We start from the raw sequence: 7,174 nt of genomic DNA, 5'->3' as shown, positions 1-7,174 counted from the left end.
CATGTCAAGGAGCTTAAAGCCTAAGTTTTCTTCTTGAAGTTTCATGGTTTTAGGTCTTACATTCAAGTTTTTAATCCATTTTGAGTTGATTTTTGTGCATGGTGTAAGGGAATGGTCTACTTTCATTCTTTTGCATGTGGCTGTCCAGTTTTCCCAACACCATTTATTGAAGAGACTCTCCTTTCTCCATTGTATGCTCTTGGCTCCCTTGTCGAATATCAGCTGTTCATAAATGTGTGGGTTTACTTCTGAGCTCTCAATTCTGTTCCATTGATCTGTGTGTTTGTTTTTGTGCCAGTACCATGCTGTTTTGGTTACTATGGCTTTGTAGTATATTTTGAAATCAGGGAGTGTGATACCTCCAGCTTTGTTCTTTTTTCTCTGGAATCCTTTGGCTATTTGGGGTCTTTTGTTGTTCCATATAACTTTTAGGATTCTTTGTTCTATTTCTGTGAAAAGTGTTGTTGGAACTTTGATAGGGATTGCGTTGAATCTATAGATTGCTTTAGGAAGTATGGACAATTTAACGATGTTAATCCTTCCAATCCAAGAGCACGGAATATCTTTCCATTCCTTTGTTTCTTCCTCAATTTCTTTCAACAATGTTTTATAGTTTTTGGTGTACAGAACTTTCACCTCTTGGTTAAGTTTATTCCTGGGTATTTTATTCTTTTTGTTGCAATTGTAAATGGGATTGTATTCTTAATTTCTCTTTCTGCTACTTCATTGTTAGTGTATAGAAACGCAACCAATTTTTGTACATTGATTTTGTATCCCACGACTTGACTGTATGCCTTTATTGGTTCTAAAAGTTTTTTAGTGGAATCTTTAGGGTTTTCTAGATATAAAATCATGTCGTCTGCAAAGAGTGACAGTTTCACTTCTCCTTTTCCAATGTGGATCCCTTTTATTTCTTTTTCTTGCCTCATTGCTCTGGCTTGGCCTTCCAATACCATGTTAAATAAGTGTGGTGAGAGTGGGCATCCTTGTCTGGTTCCTGTTCTTAGAGGGATAGCTTTCAGTTTTTCTCCATTGAGAATGATATTTGCTGTGGGTTTGTCATATATGGCCTTTATTATGTTGAGGTATTTTCCTTCTATATCCGTTTTATTTACAGTTCTTATCATAAATGGATGCTGTATCTTGTCAAATTCTTTCTCTGCATCTATTGAGATGATCACGTGATTTTTATTCTTCATTGTGTTAATGTGGTGTATCACGTTGTTAGATTTTCAGATGTTGAACCATCTCTGCATCCCTGGAATGAAACCCACTTGATCATGATGTATGATCTTTTTAATGTATTGTTGTATTCAATTTGCTGGTATTTTGTTGATTTTCGCATTGATGTTCATCAGTGATATTGGCCTGGAATTTTCTTTTTTTGTGTTGTCCTTGTCTGATTTTGGTATCAGGATAATGTTGGCTTGGTAGAAAGACTTAGAAAGCCTTCCCTCCTCCTCAATTTTTTGGAAGAGTTTGAGGAGGATAGGTATTAAGTCTTCTTTGAATGTTTGGTAGAACTCATCAGGGAAACCATCTGGTCCTGGACTTTTATTTTTTGGGAGGTATTTGATTGCTGTTTCGATCTCCTTACTGGTGATCAGTCTATTCCAATTTGTTGGCGTATAGCTTTTCATAGTATTCTCTTATTATCTTTTGTATTTCTGAGGTGTCCGTTGTAATCTCTCCTCTTTCATTTCTGATTTTATTTATTTGAGCCTTCTCTCTTTGTTGTCTTGGTGAATCTAGTTAAGGGTTTGTCAATTTTTTTTATCTTTTCAAAGAAGCAGCTCTTGGTTTCATTAATTTTTTCTCTTGTTTTTTTAGTCTCTCTTTTGTTTATTTCTGCTCTGCTTTTTATTATTTCCTTCCTTCTGCTGATTTTGGGCTTTGTTTGTTGTTCTTTTTCCAGTACCTTTAGGTGCACTTTTAGATTGTCTATTTGGGATTTTTCATCTTTGTTGAGGTAGACCTGAATTGCTATAAACTTCCCTCTTAGAATCACTTTTGCTGTATCCCACAGATTTTGACATGTCGTGTTTTCATTTTCATTTGTCTCCAGGAATTTTTTTATTTCTTCTTTTTTGATTTCTTCATTGACCCAATCGTTGTTCAGTAGCATTTTGTTTAATCTCCACATTTTTGTGGCTTCTCTGGTTTTCTTCCTGTAGTTGATTTCCAGTTTCATACCTTGTGGTCAGAAAAGATGCATGGTATTATTTCGATCTTCTTAAATTTATGGAGACTTGTTTTGTGGCCTAATATGTGATCAGTCCTGGAGAATGTTCCATGGGCATTTGAAAAGAATGTGTATTCTGTGGTTTTTGGATAGAATGTTCTGTATATATCCACTAAGTCCATCTGGCTTAATGTGTCCCTTAAGGCCAATGTTTCCTTATTGATCTTCTGTTTGGATGATCCATCCACTGGTGTAAGTGGAGTGTTGAAGTCCCCTCCTATTATTGTGTTACTGTCTATTTCTCCTCTTATGTCTGTTAATAATTGCTTTATATATTTAGGTGCTCCTATGTTGGGTGCATAGATATTTACAAGTGTTATAACATCTTGTTGTGTTGTTCCCTTTATCATTATGTAGTGCCTGTCTTTGTCTCTTGTTACAGTTTTGTTTTAAAGTCTATTTTGTCTGATATAAGTATTGCTAGCCCCACTTTCTTTTCTTTGCCATTTTCATGGAATATCTTTTTCCATCCTTTCACTTTCAGTTTGTAAGTGTCCTGTCCTTAGGTCTGAAGTGTGTCTCTTGTATGTAGCATATACATGGATCTTGTTTTTTTATCTAATTGGCCGCCCTATGGCATTTGATTGAAGCGTTTAGTCCATTGACATTTGAAGTAGCTATTGATGAATATGTATTTATTGCCATTTTGTCACTTTTTTTCTGGGTGTTTTAGTAGTTCTTCTCTGTTCCTTTCTTTTTCTCTTTCTCTCTTCCCTTGTGGTTTGATGGCTATCTTTAGTAATATGTTTGATTTATTTTATCTTACTTTTCTTCTTGCTTGTTATAGGTTTCTGATTTGTGATTACCATGAGGATCCTATTTAATATACTATGCGTATAATAGTCTATATTGAGTTGATAAACTCTTTAGCTTGACCTCTTTCTAAAAACTCTACTTTTTCACTCCCCTCCTCCCACATTATATGTTTTTCAAATCATATATAGTCACTTGTTTAGTATGCATCTGTCCATTACCTTCTTATCATTGAAATAGGTCATTTTAGTACATTTGTCTTTTAACCTTCATATTATCTTCACAGGTAGTTGATCTGCTGCCTTTACTATATTTTTATCTTACAAATGATTTTACTGCCTGGTTTTGTTGTTGTTCTGTTTTTTTGATAGTTTTGTTTTGTTTTTGAGGAAGATTAGCCCTGAGCTAACCACTGCCAATCCTCCTCTTTTTGCTGAGGAAGAGTGACCCTGAGCTAACATCTGTGCTCATCTTCCTGTTCTTTATATGTGGGATGCCTACCACAGCATGGTGTGCCAAATGGTACCATGTCCACACCTGGGATCCGAACCAATGAACCCCAGGCTGCTGAGATGTGGAACATGCGAACTTAACCGCTGCACCACCGGGAAAGCCCCAGATAGTTTTTTTTTTTTTTTATGTCTATTTGTGGTCATTGCTTTCCCACTTAAATAAGTCCCTTCAGCATTTCTTGTAGAACTTGTTTCTTGGTGATAAAATCCTTTAATTTTTGCTTGTCTGGGAAGCTCTTAATCTCTCCTTCCATTCTGAAGGACAACCTTGATGCATAGGGTAGCCTTGGCTGTAGGTTTTTTCCTTTTATCACTTTAAATACGTTGTGCCATTCTCTTCTCGCCTGTAGGGTCTCGGCTGAGAAGTCCACTGATAGCCTGATGGGCTTCCCTTCATTTGTCACTTGTGGCTTTTCTCCTGCTGCTTTTAGGATTCTGTCTTTGTCTTTAATTTTGGACATTTTAATTGTATGTCTTGGTGTGGGCCTGTTTGGGCTTATCTTGTTTGGAGCTCTCTGTGCTTCCTGAACTTGGATGTCTGTTTACTTCCTCAGGTTAGGAAAATTTTCATCTATTATTTCTACAAATAAATTTTCTGTCCCTTTGTCTCTCTCTTCTCCTTCTGGGACACCTATAATCCAAATGTTAGCATGCTTGATATTGTCCCAGAGTTCCCTTACACTGTTCTCATTCTGTCTAATTCTTTTTTCTCTTTTCTGTTCTGCTTGAATGATTTCCTCTAGTCTTTCATCCAGCTCGCTGATCTGTTCTTCTGCTTCCTCTACTCTGCTATTCAGTCCCTCTGGTGAATTTCTCATTTTGAGTATTGTATACTTCATTTCTGATTGGTTTTTTAAAATATCTCCCAGTTCTTTGCCGATGTGCTCACTGTGTTCATCTGTTCTTCTCCTGATATCTGTGAGCATCCTCAGGATATTTTGTTTGAACTCTTTGTCGAGTAGGTCACTAGTTCCTGTTTCATTTAGTCCTTTTTGGGGGGTTTTGTACTGTTCCCTTGCTTGGAATGTATTCCTTTGCCTCCTCATTATGCCTCTTTCTCTACGCTATTTTCTTTGTGGTAGGTGAGTCGACTAAGTCTCCTGATCTTGGAGAAGTGGCCTTACGTATGAGATACCTTATGAGGCCCAGCAGTGTGCTTCCCTATTGTCAGCAGTCCATAAGAACCAGGAGTGACCCCTTTGTGGGCTACTTGTGTCCTTCTGCTGTGGCAGGGTTGCTCCCACTGCAGGTACCCAGGGAGTCTAATCTTTCCTTCACTGGCCAGCTGTTTGTAAATCCAGTTTGGGGAGCCTCAGCACCATTGGCTACAAAGTCTATCAGCACACTCCTATTGCAGTTTTCCTCTTAATTGGGTTGGTACCCAGTGTAGTTGGTTGCTAGGCTCAGGGGCTTACAGTTGTGATAGGCCTCAGGCCTATAAGCCTGTTGTCAGTTCTCTTAGGGGTGCAGCTGAGTAGGGCTGGCCCTTGGCACAGGGGCACTCAATTGTTTCAGGCTTTGGAAGGCAGAGCTGATCCTTTTTATGGCTATTTGTGAAGCACAAGTCTTCTGCCACTGATAAGCCTCACCCCCAACAGGACCACATACACTGCCCACACAGTCCTGGTCCATGCACACTTCTCAACCCCCTGGAACGTACCCCAACGCCACACTGCAGAGGCCCCCACCTCTCCACCAATGCCCCCCACAGTTCACCTGGTCCTCACACAGGCCCTGCCCCATAGAGGCAGACACCCTTGCCTGCCTGTAGAGGATCAAGGCACCCAGTCAGTCACTGCAGGCTGAAAAGTAGCCTGAAGGCTTGCTGTTAGGTGGGGCCAGTCCCTAGGGCGGGTTGCCTGCCCTGGCTGAACTGGATTAAATCTGTGCTCTAGTGGGCATTGCAGACCCCTGGGTTAAAAGGCGAAGGGATGAACCTCAATGGCCCCCACCAGGGTCCATGTCAGCATGCCTGGACCAGCTCAGAACAATGGCCCCCACCAATGTCTCAGTCTCCAGAGAGGTCCCTCCTCTCACCAAGATGCCCCCAGAGCCCACCAGGTGAGTCTCATTTCACCAAAGGACAGTCAGCCTTCTCTCTGGTTATTTTAGGTTGCTGCAATGAGTGAGTTTGTGCATGGGCCCTTTAAGCCCTGGGTCTTTTTGGCTTTCGGCTGATAGCTTTTCTGGGGTTATCCTCACTGCAGTTAATAGCCATCAAAGCCAGACAGTAAGACCCCCATCTCTGTTGGACTGAGTCTGAAGGATGCTTATAGCAGTATCGCCCCTGTTCTGGACCTCACTCCGCCAGGGAAGGCTGCGTTCCTTAGGGTGGCTCCCACTTGGCCAGCTGAGAAGCTCTGCTGCTCCCAAAGGTGGCTTTTTTCCTCTCTAGCCAGAATTATTGCCTCTTCTGCCTTCATCAGGGCTGTCCCTTGTTGTGGTGGCTCTTTTTATCCAGTTTTCAGTTTTCAATCTGGGGTAATTGTTCTGAAAATTGTTGTAACCTGGTTGTGTTTGTGGGAGGAGACGAGTTCAATGTCTGTTCACACCGCCGTCTTGACGAGATCCTCATATCCTGATCTTTTAGGCTGTAAAGAAGGGGTTCAGCATGGGAGTGGAATGACAACAATGTACATCACAGAAGCAACTGTATTCTTGTCTCTGGACTTGTTTAATGAAAAGGAAAAATAAATGCCTGCAATTGTCCCATAGTATGAAAGTAATACAAAGAGTTGTGACCCACATGTAGACAAGGCTTTGAAGAATGTCTTCATGAGGGGAACAATCAGGATGATGACTCCATGCAGAAATATGAGCCCAAGATAGCACTCAATGGCAGAATGAAGATCTATCTTCCCTCAGCGACGATTAGCAGCTTATTGTGGGAGATGTCTGAGCAGGAGGACTTAAGGACAACCACAAGACCACAAAAGAAGTAGGTGATGATAGTTCATGCACAGAAGGACAATTGGTCCATGAAGAGGATGTGCAAGAGAACATGACCACAAGAGGAGAACCAGGACTCAGCAACTAGGATGATACAAAGCTCATCCCTCACAATGGAGGTGTATTGTAGAGAGTGCTAGATGGCCACATACCTGTCATATGTCATCATTGAGAGAAGAGAGTTGTCGATACAACTAAAATTAATGAAGAAATACATTTGTAAAATGCACCCAGCATAGATGATGGAGTGATCCTGACAACACATGTTTTTCAGCAGCTTGTGGACAGTGGTGGATGAAAGGTAGCCATCAGTGAGGGCCAAGTGGCTGAGGGAGAAGTACATGGGGGTGTGGAGGGGATAGCCCAGCCTGATGAGCAGGATGATTAGCAGGTTCCCCAGCACTGTAATCAAGTACATGCCCAGGAACAGGATGAAGAGCAAACCCTGCTGCTCTGGCAGGATGGGAAGCCCCAGGAGAAGGAACTCAGACACACTGCTCTGGTGCTGTTCTAGTCATGCCTCATACTACTCATCTTTATGCTGGGGAGAAAGAAGGCTTGGAAATCTCAGGAAGCTAGAAAAGATTAGCAGAACCACTACATTTCATACTGCAATTCTCTGCAAAAACAATGACTTTTTAACTGCATTCTCATTAATTCTTCACACCTGTAGATGAGTGCATCTTCCTTCTATCACAACCTGTCCCCAGGAAGACAT

The sequence above is a fragment of the Equus quagga genome, chromosome 1 (assembly GCF_021613505.1).
Source record: "Equus quagga isolate Etosha38 chromosome 1, UCLA_HA_Equagga_1.0, whole genome shotgun sequence".
Classification (NCBI taxonomy): Eukaryota; Metazoa; Chordata; class Mammalia; order Perissodactyla; family Equidae; genus Equus; species Equus quagga.
The sequence above is the reverse complement of the archived record's forward strand: the minus strand, read 5'-3'. Positions refer to the sequence as shown.